General features: G+C 35.1%; 1 protein-coding gene and 1 long non-coding RNA gene across 3 annotated transcripts in view; both read right to left on the minus strand.

Annotated features, from left to right (window-relative positions):
* Positions 1-7,841, minus strand: part of LOC118764523 — a 12,028-nt gene extending 4,187 nt beyond the window's left edge. The window contains exons 1-2 of the long non-coding RNA XR_005000333.1: positions 6,197-7,841; positions 4,173-4,177 (exon numbers count right to left, since the gene is read on the minus strand). This is a non-coding gene — a long non-coding RNA (uncharacterized LOC118764523). The remainder of the gene's footprint in view (positions 1-4,172; positions 4,178-6,196) is intronic.
* Positions 1-17,787, minus strand: part of LOC115215250 (TSC22 domain family protein 1) — a 142,339-nt gene that overhangs the window by 33,091 nt on the left and 91,461 nt on the right. The gene's annotated exons all lie outside the window — the stretch shown is intronic.

Raw genomic sequence — 17,787 nt, forward strand, 5'->3', positions numbered from 1 at the left:
TTACACGCTAGAAGAAGGAGTCAAAAGACCAAAACCACTTTTAAGAGCAATTTCGAAGGGAATGAAAAATAAAAACATTTACCTTGTTTTTTTACAGCCATACCTAGGTTTCAAACTCCAATTAGCAAATAACATAATTTGCTAGGTGGAGTTCTCATCAGTGGCTAAGCCAAAACTCTAATATATAATTTAGTGATGGAATAACACGTCTCATCATTATATTTTACAATTTTTCAAATTCACTACGCAAGTGCGTTTCAGTCAGCAGCAAATGACAAAGTGACGAGTTACTCTTCCAAAATTACTAAAATCATGTTCATGAAATATATAGCGTAGCAAGTTTTTTTTATAGATATTTCACTACAAGTGGCCTAGCACATGTTTCTAAAAAACTCGCTACCCTATATATTTTGGTGGTTGTCCACTCCTCATACAGAGTTTGACTACCTCCTTGTACTTACACCTTAGCACCATCATGGCATCTGATATGGCTTTTAAACCAGACAATGTTCTAAAAAGACACCTACATAGATTGCACCTCTGATTTGGACCACCAAGACCTGCAGATAAATTCTGCTCTTTGTGGATTCTAACATGTCTTTTGAGTCCTTCTTTGGATTTGCAAACCTTCAAGCATACATGCATTCAAAGGTGTGCACAGACATATAGGCAGAATTACTGGTGGAGGTTCATTTTCCATGCGTTCACAGATGAGAATTGAGGCCAGCAAAATATAGACATGGCCTTGGCTCAGACTGTACACACATGTATACACATATACACGCATATATATATATACACATATACACGCATATATAATGGAAATACCTAGCATCATAATTTGGAAATATCTATAAAACTGTCAAGAGCTTGTTTATTTTTATATTTTTTGCTAAAATTGCTGTTTCTTTTCAGATATCATCAGAAAAAGGTAATTAAAATTCATTAAAATGACAAATCTATCAGACTTTCAAAGATGCCACATTGTTGGTGCTCAAATGGCATGCGCTAGCGTAATGAAAACAAGCGAAATGTTTCATGTATCAAAAAGTACTGTCTCGGAAGAAATGACAGCCTTTGAGAAATAGGGAAAAACTTCCTCCTCAAAACAAAACTCTGGAAGAAAACCAAAACTTTCAGATAAGGACCCTCAGACTCTTACACGAATTGATAGAAAGGATCACAAAAGTACAGCCCCCAAAATTACTGCAGAGCTTAATGACCAACTCAAGAACCCACAAAAACTGTTCACCAGGAGCTGCACAAAGCTGGATTTCACAGGAGAGCTGCAATCGGAAAATCACTACTTTCAAAAATAAACATTGCAAAGCATTTAGAGTGGAGTAAAAACCTACAGAATTGCTCCCTAGAGCTGTGGAAGAATGTTATTTTCTCGAACAAGTCATCCTTTACCCTATTTCTGACCACTGGCTGAGTGTGGAGACCGCCAAAAGAAGCATTTGACACAGACTGCCTTCTTCCAACTGTTAAACAGGGAGGAGAATCTGTGATGATCTGGGGGCTATATCTTGGAAATTCACCAGCCCAATGGTTTCCCTTCATTGCAGAATTAATTGTCAAGACTATTTAAGCATTTTATCTGATCAAATTCATCCTATAATTGCAGAACTGTTTCCAGGGGAAAATGCAATCTTTCGGGATGATAATCCACCAATTCACACAGCTAAAGTTGTCACTGAATAGCACGAGGAACATGCATTTTAGAAAAACAAGTAAAGAGTTGATATCCTCCACCATCATCACTATAAGAACTGGACATTGTTTTAGCTGAGGAATGGACAAAAATTCCTTTAAAAAAAATTCAAACTTTGTACGAGTCCATACCTCATAGAATTCAAACTGTAATTCCTGCCAAAGGCAATCCTACCCCATATTAAAATAAATTTGTTTGAAATTTCAAGGTGTTACTATTATTTTGACCGACCCCTGTGTGTATATATATATATATATATATACACACTCACACACACATACACACGACAGAAGTAAATAGACACTCCATAAAACCTTTTTATGTTTATTCTAACTTGTAAAGGTTTATATTTTCTATCAATTGACATTTTTATTATCTTTCAGTTTCTTTATGCCATTGTTTAATCATGGCATGTACAAAAGAAACCTTGGAACTGTCTAAATTTCAAAGAAGCGATGTTGTGTGTCAATCTGATGCTGAACATAGCATAAAATCAGTTACAGTGATTGTGCAATTAATTCACCAGAGAAGGGAAGGAGTCCACATAACCTCACCCAGGTTGACCAGGGCTCTTTGGCGGGATCCTTCTCTTTAATAAGAGAAGTGTGGAGGATAATCCTTATAGCAAGGCCTCTTACATAGAACACATTGATGTCAGTCCCAGAGCAGCTGTCTGTTATCTCCACAAACTTGGTTACTATAGCAGAGCAGCAAGAAGGAAGCCACTTCTTTGACCAGCCAATAACTAGCAGAGAAAAGATTGGGCTAACGAGATTTGTTGCTTAAGAATGGCATTTAAAAGCTTCCATGGCCAAGCGTGTCACCAGATATGAACACCTCTGGGGCATAATGGACAGGACACTTCATAAATAGAAAAAGAAAGCATCTTCAAAGCCAGATCTTTGAGATTACTGCATGAACTTGCCAAGAAATTCCTCAAGAGAATATTCGTCATCTGATCATTAATATGCCTAATAGAGTCCTTGCATTGAAAAATGCAAGGGGCATGTCTATTAAATATTAAATATTCACATTATAACAACTAATAAATAATTTGAATGTATAATTTCAGATTTAAATCAATTTTAACGATTATAAGGGTATCTATTACTTTTTGTGTATGTATATATAAACACACACATATATGTACATGCTTAAAAATAAGCAAACACACACACACAAATTCACATCAAATTTAAAATTTATTTCACGAGTCATCACAATTTTGTCATAACACAACTGTGACCAGGTCACTGACATAGTTCCAATGCAACACAGTGGAATTGTGTCAAGTGAAAAATGGTAATTTTGACACTTCATAAACTAAATTTGAATCTGTAGTGGTTTAGAGCTTGGTATGTTATTAAATCGCTTTTCCATGATGATGTTTCTACATCTGCACATTTTATATATATATATATACACATATGTATGTATGTATGTATGTATAAAATCAAATCTGTGTTTAGAAATTACATATGCATGTGCATGTATATAATTTCATTAACCCTTTATTTTAATTAAAACAATACTAAAAAAACTTTAATAAAACATGTGATCAATCCAGGTCAAATCGATTAAAATTTGGTCAATTCACAACAGATCTAACCAATGACAGATGTACTATTCACACACACACACACACACACATATATAACTCAGAGGAAAATGAAATGAAATGAATAGTCGGAATGTTACTGTGATAGATCAGCAGAGCTTATCAGCCTGTATTAAATTGAATAACTATAGGTAACACAACCAGAGAAAACATCTGTCAGACATTAGATTCTTACATGTGACCATGCTTATTTTAAAATAAAACCATACATTTTTCTGCTAAATCTCTGTAATATGATATCCATTCTAGTTTTAATTAGTTTAAAAGGGTAGATATTAAATAAGCGACTACCTGAGGGGAGGGAGAGAGAGACAGAGAGAGAGAGGAGGGGAGAGAAAGAAAGAGAGAGAGCCTGCACTGTAAAGCTCTTCAACACATATCAACATGGAAAATGGATGCTAAAATGAAAATTTAAGATGACATCTTAGATAACCTCAACCAGATTCTCTGGTGAGAAAAGTCAATAACCTTGATTTTTGTGTCTATTGACATGGATTATGATTTTTGTGTCTATTGACATGGATTATACAGACTAATAAATCACAAATAAATGTGATTCTTAGATACGAAAGTTCGTTCCACATAGTAATGACACTAGCAATAAAAGCAATGATGGGTAACTACTTGTCTTTACAAGTGATTACTCAAATAGGAAAGAGAAAATACACTTATGAAAATAAAAGATGTCAAGCCTTCTATTAATTTCCCTCTCTGAATAACTATCAACATCATAATCTTAGTAAAAAGCAAACTGTGGACAAGTGATCCAATGAAAGTTATGTAAATATACAACACAGAACAGGAGACTGCAAAAATAAACACACTTATATACATAGATACAACTACTACAACAATTACTACTTACTCATGATGAAGAGCCACCCCCAACTTTTGGAACCACAGATGGGATGAGCCATGCACATTCCACTGAATATGAAATAAATATCTAAACGTAACCATAAAGTAACATGCACTAAAGCTTACATCAGCAGTGCAAACATGCAAAAGAAACTGAATAATTGTAGTCATCATCCTCATTGTTCCGGATTCCCCTCCACCACTAGAAATAGATGTTACAGTTTATCTTGACAGGGTTATTTTTAATGCTATTTCTTACAAATTGTTCTATGCTTCCCAATTCCCTTCTGAAAATTACACTCATTCCTTGTGAAGTAAGTTTACTTTTTTTTTTTCTGCTCTCTTTTTAATATTGTGTCTAAATTATAATTTCCATCTAATTTATAGGAAATCAAATCATTCCTAGACACTTCTGTGGTGCTTACTATACAGTTGAAATCTCTCTTCAGAACCCAGAAACTCAATTCCGTTTCATCCTTTACTCCAGTTATATATTGGGCAAGATTGATATGAAGACGTGCCTAACCTTACACTTTCCATAGTAAACAGACAGAACTATTTAGGTCCCATGGTTGGCTATACTATTGGTTTACTGATAGAGCATAATGTTTCTATTAGTAATTGTTATTTAGTTCATTAGTTAGCTGTGTGTGTGTGATGTTCATAAACACACCTAGTTTTAAACAAATCAGTGATATGAAGTCACAGACCTACTTTTAGACAGATGTAAAAAAAAAATCGTTTCAGATCCATTGACTTTATCGACATTGTTAAACTCCTATCAAAAATATTCATGTAAATAAAACCCATTTTCATATAATGTAAAGGAAAATTGTTTTTCCAGTATAGATGTTTTTTTTCTTTTTTTTAGTCGATTAATACAGATAAATATATTAGAATGAGAGAGAGAGAGACAGATAAGTAGATATATATATATAAATAATATATATCATATATAAATAATATATATAATATATATCATATAATTATATATAATATATATCATATATAAATAATATATATAATATATATATATATATTATATATATATATAAATATTATATATATAATATATATCATATAAATATATATATATATATATCATATAATATATATATATATATTATATATATATATATATCATATAAATATTATATATATATATAATATATATCATATAAATATTATATATAATATATATATATATATCATATAATATTATATATATATATAATATATATCATATAAATATTATATATAATATATATCATATAAATATTATATATATATATATAAATATTATATATAATATATATATATATATGTGTGTGTGTGTGGTGTGTGTGTGTGTGTGTGTGTGTGTGAGTGAGTGTGTGTAATATATCAAGGTTAACAAACAGCTGGTTTAATTGGGAAAAAATTTCGGTGAAATGCAAACGTGAATAAGAATTGACTTATGTTGATTGCAGAGCAAAGAGATCTTATTGGAATTATATAAATACAAGGTTAGCTTGATATGGCATCGTCATTTTGAATCAATGGGCAGGAGGACCTCGTTTAATAAATAAATGGGTGGGGCGGTTGTTAAAAGTGCTTTATCATTTTGTAGATAGATGCGACCAAGCTGGAAGCGAAATAAACAACAATAAATTCAAACTATATGAAAAAAAAACAAAAACAAATCAGCCACAATAAACAACACAGAAATAGTACAGAGAGGGAGATGGGGGAGGGGGGAGATTACAGAAAAACCACGTGAGAACATGAAAGAATATCATTTTGACTCCAGTGTTTCTTGGTTAAGGTGACTACACCATCGCATCTTTACACATGAAATATACATTAGATATATATATGTGTATACTATAATTTTGTCTAGGAACCCTCTCCCTTTTTGTAGGGTGTATATAAACGTGTGTATAAGAGTGTGTGTGTATGAGAGAGAGAGAGATGGGGGAGAGAGGGTGGTGAAGGTGGTGGTAAATGTGTAAAATACAAGAGCTTACTGCTTCATAACAACCCTGATAGGGACTGAAGGTGGAACCAAGGCAGGCAGCGCAGGCATACTGCTTCGACGTATGCTTTCCATGACATCTACACAATTTTCTTTTATGTTGTTGTTAGTCTCAGGATTCCCTTCTTTGGGTGTTAAAAAGACACGAAATGGTGAGACGCGGGGCAAGGCCGCCGCAACGACGTGCGGAAGGCTTCTCCTTCGGTTTTCCATTCTATATAATAATAGTTTACACGTATATATATATATATATATATTATTTTACAAATATATTTTGGTGCTGCCACAAATGTTTTCTTGATCAAAAAATGACACAAAAAGGCGATGAAGAAGAAGAAACTAATTATACAAAACTGCTAGAGATCCATAAATATGAACAGTGGCATGACATACTTTTTTTTTTTTTTTTTTTATTCTTCACATCATTTCAGTTTGAGTGAAAGAAGTGCAGGAAGAAAGTACATTTCTTTCGCTGCATGTTGATTGACTACCGAGATCGTTTTATTATGGCAAGACATTCCAACGTAAGCGCTTGCTTTGATTTCCGTCCATAAATAAGGAGACAATCGTGTTTGTTGTTGCCGTGAAGACATCAGGAATGGTACGGCTGCCACCTGTCATTTCAGCATGAATTGACGACGGTACAGCAATGAACATTTTGTATATATATATATATATATATATAATCTCAAGAGAAAACTGAACAAATATATTTATACTTTAAGAAGCCATCCAGGCATCACACGTTGACAACAAATAAACAGCAGTGGTAGCAGCAGTAGCAGCAGCAGCAGCAGCAGCAGTCGTCACACACGAACAGGATGACCGAAACGAATTCTATAGGCAGACTGACAGACAGGCAGATGATAGCAGGCAGCCACAATCCATCCACCAGAAGCCAACGTTAAGGACTCGTTGCTCCAACTACAATCCTTCATAAAACGTTGCAGCAGCGGCGGCGATGTAGTAGTAGTAGTAGTGGTGGTGGTGGTGGTGGTAGTAGTAGTAGTAGTGGTGGTGGTGGTGGTGGTGGTGGTAGTAGTAGTGGTGGTGGTGGTGGTGTTGAGAGAAAGAGTTGTGAGTGGTGATGATAAAAGGTGTTGCAGCAAGCAGTAAAGCTAGTTCCGTGGAAGGAAGAAATTATTATAATATTGTTTGTTGTCAGTCAGTATACACAGTGGCAGCAGTAACAACAACAACAACAACACGGAGCCGTAAAAGCATTACCACTACTACTACTACCACTACCACCACCACTACTGCTTTCTTAGTGAAATATAGTGAGTGACAGAAGAACGAGTGTAAACGGGGAGGAAAGAAGGGGGTCGGAGATGATTAACGTTGTTGTTGCAGAACAGCTATTTATTTTCACCTAAAAGAAAGAAGAAAGAAGAAAAAGAGATCCTGCCAACTAGTCGTGAAGATGGCAGCAGAAAGACGAGCAGATGGTGGAATATAACACCACTAGGTCACTACTAGAAGCATTTAAAATGATTGTTTCAGGTAAACTTTAAAAGCTAACCTTTTGTTGCTTACAACAGAGCTCTCAATGTCAGTTATAACGTTGTTTCTCGGATGGAGCCATTAAGAGAACAAACGGCTACAGGTTCCAGAAACCCAAAAAAAAAACTTTCAATACAATTGAAATGGAAATCTTTTCTGGAAATACTTATCTGCAAAAACTTCTATACGGAAATAAAATTTAGAGGTTAAAATTTTCAAAATTGTAGAATTTTTTTTTTTATAAAAAATTTTTTTATTCATTGATTTTAAAAAGTAATTTAAATACGGTATCCTGTATCTATTTTGTGTACATGTGGCATTTTGTTACAAACTTTTCTACTGATATGCAAAAAAAAAAAAAAAAAAAAAGTGAAAAGTTGAGTGAAAAGAAAACTTAAAAAGTGACAAAATTATTAGACACGAGAAAGTGGAATGTTTATAATATATTATTGATGATGTCACTTGAAAAGGTATCTTAAAAGATCGAATTTGATCAATCAAATGATAGGGGTGTTACTACTACCACGTGTGATGTCAACAGAAGTTTTAATGATATTAAAAACTTTAGAATGAGTCTTTCTGCCTAATCCTTGCATTGGGAAGGCACATTTCACACAATATACATATAAATACACATACAAACATATATACACACATAAGCGTATATAAACATAACTATATATATGCACGCGCACACAGTGATTGCTTAACTTGCAAGAAATAGCAGTCATCCCCGTCAAGTGACACACATATATAACTAGGCAGTGTAATTATAGCCTAGATACAGTTTATTTTGAACAGACTAGCTGATCATGACATAAACACTTTTCATTATAGATCTACTCAATCATGGCTTACCAGGGGCTAAACAACAATTTACGCTCTTGCATAATCGACACCTGATACCATAACCACAACCACCTACAAAATAACACATGCTACTCAGTATAGCCTGCACAACTGTACAATTCGACATTTTACATGTAACACTAAAATAATATCAGAAATAACAAAAAACTCTACAAAGAGAAAAATATAAAATACAAACATTAATTCTACATCCCTAAAAGGTAATGCTGCATATACATACACCTGGAGCAACATGGAGGTGCATCTTGTACTACATAAGAAAGTCATATGAAACTGCTGAAAATATAATTTCTTGCATTGGCAGATAGCCATAAATTTGTAGGAGAGACATGGTCAATCGAATCACTCACTATAACACAGGTATTTATTCTATTGATCCTGGAGAGATTGGAGGCAGAAGTTAACCCAAAAATCAAAGGCTTTATAAAGGAAGCTGAAGCACTTTAATTTTTTTTTTTTTTTTATACCAACCCACCTGAGACTGATCTTCATTCTATGATACAAAGCTCATTTCAAAGTGTTATTAATTAAAATCAGCCATCAAAATTTCAGGCTAATTTATGTTCCTAACACCCCATTGATAATTGCAGTTAATTTACTAAATTCTTTATTTTTAAAATTAAGTGAAACAAAAGCAGTGTGTTTCAACAAGAATATGATAGCAAAAGGATTAACAAGGATAATTATTAAAATGCACAACTGAAAATAGTATAAATGATGTGTATGTCTAGTGTATACACACTACAAATTATACAATCAACACATCTGTTCACAGAGTGACTGAGGAATAATGAATACAATTATAACCCATTGTTTAATATCCCACAGAAAGGAAGAGACTGTTGTACCAGTAAACAATATATTTCCTTTAGTGTTCTTTTAAAAGATTGGGAATGGAATAAAACTTCTATACACAGAAAATAAATAATCCAATCAATACAAGACTGGAATATTATAAACTACACAGATTAGAGAAAAAAATATGATTATACATGATATGTTTATAATTACTACTGTCTTATAAAGAGTTGCTAATTTTTTTCAACAATTACCATATTTATACAATATTTATACAACTGGGTTATCTCTAATGCAGCTGAGAGCTTTCATTAACAGCTGATATTTTCCAACATCAGCTGGAAAAACTGAAGTTTTTGCTACAAAGGGGGTTACCTTAGGAATGTATTCTTTGAAAAAATCTGTAACATTAAATTATATTTAAAATTATAATACAAAGGTACTTGCTTTATAAAATATAGAAAGTGAAAGTAAAAACAACTGGATCAAAGTTTTGAATTAATCAGTGGAGATAGCTAAAATATTAAAACACTAAACAATAGTATTCTGTGTTCAAATCCCTGACAAAATAAAAACGATCCTTTCTGCTATGGACACAAGGCCTGGAATTGGGGGGGGGGCAAGTTGATCATATCAACCCCAATGTCTGATTGGTACTTATTTTATCAATCCTGAAAGGATGAAAGGCAGAGTTGACCTCAGCAAGATTTGAACTCAGAATGTAAAGACAGAAGAAATAACGCTAAGCATTTTGTTGGGCTTGTTAATGATTCAGCCAGTTTGCCACCTTATCAATAATAGTAAATAATAATTTATGTGGGGAAAAATTCTAATGTTTAAAATGTTAAAAACTACTAAGAAAATTCAGGACAAAATGAAATTAAAAAGGAGTACCAGCCACAAAGTTGCCTTGATGTGAATAATGTGTAAACATTAAATTTTAAATAATTAAGAATAAAAAACTGTTTAACCAATGTAGTCAGCAAAATAATGACATTCCAAATACTAGCATACAAATACAGTGTCCCCTCTCACTTCCCTCTCTACCACTACTAGAGTCTGATATCCAGAGCTGGTTTGTCTTGTGCCCATACTACATCTGCCTCATACTAAAACATACACTCAATCCTTCCTCCCCAACATTATCCATGTCAATCTCACTAGTGTCAGGTGGTCTGCAAAGTCCATGGAACACAACACCTTCCTCTTACACCAAACTAATAAAAATAAAATTTTAAGTATTTAAATGAACTTAAGGACAAAACCAAATATTTAATTCCTTTCTAAGAAGTGAAAGTGTTATGTAATTTAGACCCAGAGCAGGGCCATTCACCTTAAATGTTGAGATGCTGTCAACAAAGAATATATTGATCTTTAACAAGAGAGGTAACTGAAGTACAGAAGTATGGATATATTAACCAAGACATAATAAACACAAACACAGCTATATTGAATTTGGCACAACAAAATAAACTGAAATCAAGTTTACATGATGTAACAGTGCATACTGCAGTGTCAACAGGGCTGATGGTGTATGCATACACACCCACACACACACTCTGGAATGATAATGCCAAAGAGACCAAACTGCATTAATTTTCTACCACGGTGTTATACAGAATGACTAAAGTTTTTGTGATTTTCTATTTAGTTTCAGCAAGTTATTCTTTCCCTTTAACTGTTCTATTGCAAAAATACTTGGAAACTTTACCCAGAGATAAGTACTAAAACAGTAGACAATTCTAAAGAAATTAATATTAACTGTATTAATTTCTGAACCTGATCCATTGTGAGGAACACACTTGAAAACATAATATATATTAAGTTAAACTCAATAGGATGTGACTTTGGGGGTGGGGTGAGGGGACAGGATTGTTCAATTCTACAAAGATGCATGTTGGGAGCTTAGGCAAGATTACTGGTAATAGCTGTTCAAGTTATTTCCACCTGTCAAGTGAAAAAAAAATCTAATAATTCAATTTTTTTTTTTCCCCCATAAGTTAAGCTTTATCAATTATGAAATATAAAATCCATGCTGAATTGGTACACTAATTATTAACAACCAGCCATAAATCTTGTACCATTGTGTAAAACTTGTTATGGCTGTAAAAATATTTTAAAAATTTCTATAAGTGTAAGGTCTGATAAATAAGTATTCGGACTGTTGCTATAGTAACAAAGCTAAAGCATGCAGAGTGAAGCCACTTGGCACAGATTGACCTTGACCTCTGCTGTGCATGTGCACTGAGTTTTAATGTTCTAGCTCACATTGTTTACAGCAGTACTTTGAAATAATGTGTGATCATCGCATTGACAATGACAGAGAAAGTTGTAATGGCGATATCTGCTCAGAGGCCTAAGCAAAGTTGCAGAAAGTGTATGGAGAGGAGTGTATGAGCCGCACACAAGTGTATGAGTGGTTCAGATGCTTCCAAGATGGCTGGAAAATGTTAATAGTGATGAACAGTCTGGGAGACCTGCAGCCAGTAGAACTGAGAAAAACATTGCAGATGTACATGCAGCTGTGAGGGGAAATCATCAAATCACCATCCATGAGTTATCAGAGGATGTGCAGATTAGTTACGGTTCAGTTCAATCCACTGAAAATTTGGGTGAGACAAGTGTCTGCCAAGTTTGTGCCAAAACTCTTTTCAACTGACCAAAAAGACAGTTTTCAATTGCACAAGATCTCCTTCATTGTCCCAAGAACAATGAAAACTTTGCGTAGGAAAACTAGGTGTAGGAGTGGCTGTGTGGCAAGTAGCTTGTTTATGAACCACATGGTTCCAGGTTCAGTCCCACTGCATGACACCTTGGCCAGGTGTCTTCTACTATAGCCTCGGGTCAACCAAAGCCTTGAGAGTGGATTTGGTAGATGGAAACTGAAAGAAGCCTGCCGTATATAGGTATATGTGTGTGTGTGTCTGTGTTTGTCCCCCCAACATCGCTCGACAACCGATGCTGGTGTGTTTACGTCACCGTAACTTAGCGACTTAGCAAAAGAGACCGATAGAATAAGTACTAGGCTTACAAAGAATAAGTCCTGGGGTCGATCTGCTCGACTAAAGGCAGTGCTCCAGCATGGACACAGTCAAATGACTGAAACAAGTAAAAGAGAGTTAAGAGTGGATATCGCCAAGCTTTTCCAACACATAAACGATGGTTACACAAAATAATGAGATGGTTGCATTCAGAAATTATTTGACTAACCTGGCTTATATTTACAGAGCAACAAAATAGATTCTTCAGAGGGAGGATATAGTCAACAGAATCAGTGTAACTAACAGTTAATTCAATGAAGTTAGAAAAAGAAGGACAACTTCGTGGAGTTTCGAAATAACTATCCCTAAATCATAAAAAAAGGGGGCACAAATGTAAAAAAAATATTTTTAAAAAATTAAATACAGAAAGGGAACTGTCATTATAAACCCAGGTATTGCCACTTGTAATGCAAAAGAGAGTAAAATAAATGAATATAGGAGCCTGATGGGACACTTTGGTGCCAGTCACTGTCAAAACCTCAGGTGTTCTCAGACCCCAGAGTACCGATTTCCTCTGCAAGAATCAGGATAACGGCAGCCCATCTGATGAGCCCTACGAGGTGCAGTAGCTGCTGCAGCGAAGTGTCAATGGCCATTCTCCACAGCAACACCATTGCAATCATTACTGCAGGGTGCAGCTAAGCACACCATTTGTTCTGGGATGTGTGGATCATTGCTCCCTCCCCATCCACCTCCTGCTGCTTAATCCCCCCCCCCATTTTCCCTGTTTTTTTGTCTCCTTGTGTTTAAATTGTGATTCAATGAACTTTATCCCCAAGTAATTTTTTTTAAAAAAAGGATTTTTACAAAAAAATAGGGGGGGGGGAATTCAGGCCCTTTTCCTTCCCATGAGGTAGATCTAAAACTCCGCTGACAATCCTACTGAATAAATAATGGAATGAGACCAAAGGAACCGTTTTTGTTGATTCAAGAAAAATACTTCTTAAAACACTTCCCATTTTTATATCATTTTACAACTGCAGCAAAAATGCTCGCAAACATGTGATGGAAGGGAACAAACTCTTACGGATTACAGTTCAAGGGAGACTACTGTGCAATAATTGTCAGCGTTTTCTTTCTTTCTAAAATTGGATTTCAGTTTTTGAATGTTCGTTACAAAATATATAATTTGAAAACAATATACACCAATAACACTTCACAAGAGAAAGTTTAAGTTCTTCACAGTCGTTTTTTTTTTTTTTTCCAAGAAACATTTTCGAAGCGTTTTATGGACTTTTTGTGATAGCGCCTCGACTGACCAAAATGCTTGGAGAAACTCGTGACCACGATCCGTGGCTGGTTCCACGGATCGTTTCGCAGCAGTTAACAATGCTGCGATTGTTTTGGAGTGTTTCCATTAAGCTGAAATACATACAGATTAAAGAAATACGAAACCGAAACCAAATTAACCTGCTGATTATTTTATTGATGATGATCTAAAACAAATAGGTAAAACATTTTATTAGCCACACATGACCTGTAAAGATGAATATTGGAAATGAACTCAAACGGAGTGAATGCCAAAGAGACAAACTAGATAGACAAATATGTAATAATGTTTCTGCAATCATACTAAGTATGGAATAAAATCTAAAATATAACATTCATAATCTATGGAACAATATCGAAGACGTAATCAGTACTACGTAGTCAAGAATCAAACGCTTTAGAAAAAGTAGAACATTAAATGTGCCGCTACCTAACCCAGGATGACATCCTAAAATGAAAATGATGTGTATGTGTGATAACAAAGATTATACGAGGGGGTACCCAAAAGTAACCGATAACGTTCTCTGTGGGACAAACCCGTTGTAGTTCAGGCTTCCGGCAATAGAAGACACTTGATGCAGCCCTCAGGCATCAGTCAGCTGAGGTCCGTACTGCCACATAGTGTGCCTTTGTTTTGCAGTGCTTCTCCCCTGTTCGTTGATTTTTGCGATGCCTGAAACGAAGGAACAGCGTGCTACTGTGAAATCCTGTTTTCTGTTGGAGAAAACGGCGGCCAAAACAGTTGTCATGCGTCAAACACCTTACAAGGACACTGCCGTGAACAAAACACAAGTTTATGAGTGGTTTCCACCCCTTAGGAATGGTCACCTGTCACTTGTAGGCCAACCTCATTCGGGACGACCATCAATCTCTCAAACGAAAACATCATGAAAATTCATGAACTGATCTTGGAGGACCGTCACCGAACAATTGACGAACTTGATACGAATTTTGAGTGAGGAATTGTGAATGAAAAGAGTTACAGCAAAATTTGTGCCTCACATGCTCATAGAAGATCAAAAGCAGTCACAACTGAAAGTGTGTTGTGAACTGAAAGAACAGTTGGCAGTTGATCTGGACCTTATTTCGGGAGTCATCACTGGTGACAAAAGCTGGTGCTATGGAATTTGCAGATGTGGAAGAGGTGAAGAAAAAAATGACAGAGGCCTTAAAAGATATCACTTTGCAAGAGTTCCAGCTCTGCTTCAAATAGTGGAAAACACTCAAGGGCTGATGCATTGCTTCAAAGGGAGAATACTTTGAAGGTGATAAAAGTGTAAACCTGTAAAACTAAATGTATAATATTATAAAATTTTGGTTTCTTTTGGGTACCCCCTCATATACCAAAATCTAAATGTTTTATTGTACTGTAGTTACCTTTGTAATAATCACAGATACAGTACTTAATATTTTTAGAGTTCTATACAAAACCTATAAATGTGAGTTTGTATTTTTCTATAATGCCATGGAGATGTTGAAGCCTGGAAGTTAGGCCCGCATGGCATATGTCTGCAAACGCATGTCTAAGAGTTGGCATGTGCAATGACATCATTCACAGCCTGGAGGGAGGCTGCCCAAGCTGGAGTTGATGTCCAGGAGTAATGTGGAATAGACTAAAAAGTATGGATTTGTAAATATAATCATCATACACATAATCCCAAACGCTTTATTTTTTCTCCTTAGCTGTCATATCACAAGACAAAGATGTAAAAGATTGTGGCTGTTGGGTAAGAAGTTTGATTCCCAACCACATGGTTCCAGGATCAGTCCCACTGTATGGCACCTTGGGCAAATGTCTTCAACTGGAGCCTCAAGCCAAACAAAGTCTTGTGAATAAATTTGGTAGACAGAAACTGAAAGAAGCCTGTTGTGTTTGTGTGTGTATATATCTTTGTGTCTGCTTGTCCCCCACCACCGCTTGACAACCAGTGTTGGTGTGTTTACATCCCTGTAACTTAGCAGTTCAGTAAAAGAGCCCAATGTAATAAATACCAGGTTTTGAAAAACCTAAGGATTGGGGTTGTTTTGCTGACTGAAGCAAGTGACAGATAAAACGTTTTTATACATTTCTGCTCTATATAATAAAACATTTATACATACATTATATATAATTTTCATCAATACACTGAATACTGAAGAATTCCCTTGAATGGAACTAAATTGAATGGAAATAATTTTATATACCTTTGAAGTAAAAACTACAAGAATTTAGTAGGTATTATGTGTGGTTTCGGACTAATGTATTGCATCACCTAATTTATATACCATAGCAGTAACAATAAAAAAAAAATAGGTACTGTTTCTGCTGTTGTATGTTGCAGACCAATAATAGCATCCACAAAGGACCAAACAGACAATACAATGTGAACAGACTGTAATTTTCAGCTGCTTATTTGTGTTCATTCAAAACATACAATTACACCAATAAGTAAACTGGCAAACAATCCGTTAGCAGAGACACCTGAACAACATCCTAAACATCAAAGAGGAGAAAAAAACTTGCTATGATGAAGTACTCTGCCATGTAAACCTACTACAAAAATCCTTCTTATGTGCTCAGTTAGTACACAAATGATGTTTGTGCACTCAGTTTGTTTACAAATGTCACCTGATGAACATAGATGCAGACACCAAGAACTTGCAATCAGAAAGTGCAGTGTTCTCTAAGAAAATCTGTATAACCCACTCAACAACCACCTTTATGTTTATGAAAAAGAGAACAAGCTCAGCTCCATTTTCTACAAGTAAGACATGCATCATAATCTAATGAGGGACAACTAATGGAGACTGTAGAGCACCTAACAACCGGCCGATCGACTAACTGTTCATATTTTATCACCATTAAGGTATTGAATCCATAGTTTAGACTTAATTTTCTAAAGGCTCAGTCCACCTATCTATGAATAGGCACTGAAGAACAGGAACAATTTGCCATTATTATAGAGCATTTGCAACACAAACAGATGCTTCATTAGCTTGCAGTCCTACATTCAACTCATGTGGCATAGTCTGGAGAGAGAATACTACCAAACTGTCGAACCTTTGATACACAGTATAAAGACAAGATCTTTAGTGTGCCATTACAGTTTAATAGATTAGATATCATCATCATCATCATTTAGCATCCACTTTCCATGCTAGCATGGGTTGGACGGCTCAACTGGGGTCTGTGAAGCCAGAAGGCTGCATCAAGCCCAGTCTGATCTGGCAGTGTTTCTACGGCTGGATGCCCTTCCTAACGCCAACCACTCCGTGAGTGTAGTGGGTACTTTTTACGTGCCACCCACACAGGTGCCAGACAGAGCTGGCAAACGGCCACAAATGGATGGTGCTTTTACGTGCCACCGGCACGGAGGCAGATACACTATATATTATTCTAAAAAGAAATTATGGTCATCATTATTTTAGGCTCTCCTCAACTAGAATTTAAGGACAACTAAATTAGATGTATGCTGGCAGTACTCGGTTTGAAATGTTGTCAAAGTGCAAATAAATGAAATCTAGCCAAATAATTTACAATACTAAATATGAGAAAGACAGACAGGCAAGAAGACAAGCTACTAACTGCAGACATTGCCAGGCTATTACAAAGTGCTTTAGTCTACAAGCAGAATTAATTTTCAGAATCTAATCTATAACTTCCTACAAAACAGGCCAAATTAACACTTTCTATTAAATAAGCCAGGTTAACTAAGCACAACTTAACACACTACCAGTCCAGAATGATAAATCCATCATAAACTTCACTAGTGACTGTCAATCAGTGTTTCTAATTACCTATTAATTAGAGTCCATACAACTTTAGCTAAATAAACTTCCAAGAAGTGTACTTCACCCACAGCTATTAAAGTCATAGCTATCTGAGAAACAGCACTGTGTGTTTGTATTAACAGAACTGCAAAATATAAACTTATTTCATATAAAGCACTTTTCATATTAAAAACCAATTGATTGGGTTTTCTTTCATTTATTTATTATCAATTGATTTCTCTATTTCATTTCAATGCAGAATGTTTAAGGTTAAACAACATGGTAAACAGATTTCACTCAAGGTGAGTGAGACTCATACCTTCAAGGAGATTTTGCTTGAATCTACCAAGAA

This window comes from Octopus sinensis, linkage group LG8, assembly GCF_006345805.1.
Source record: "Octopus sinensis linkage group LG8, ASM634580v1, whole genome shotgun sequence".
In the NCBI taxonomy this organism is placed as follows: Eukaryota; Metazoa; Mollusca; class Cephalopoda; order Octopoda; family Octopodidae; genus Octopus; species Octopus sinensis.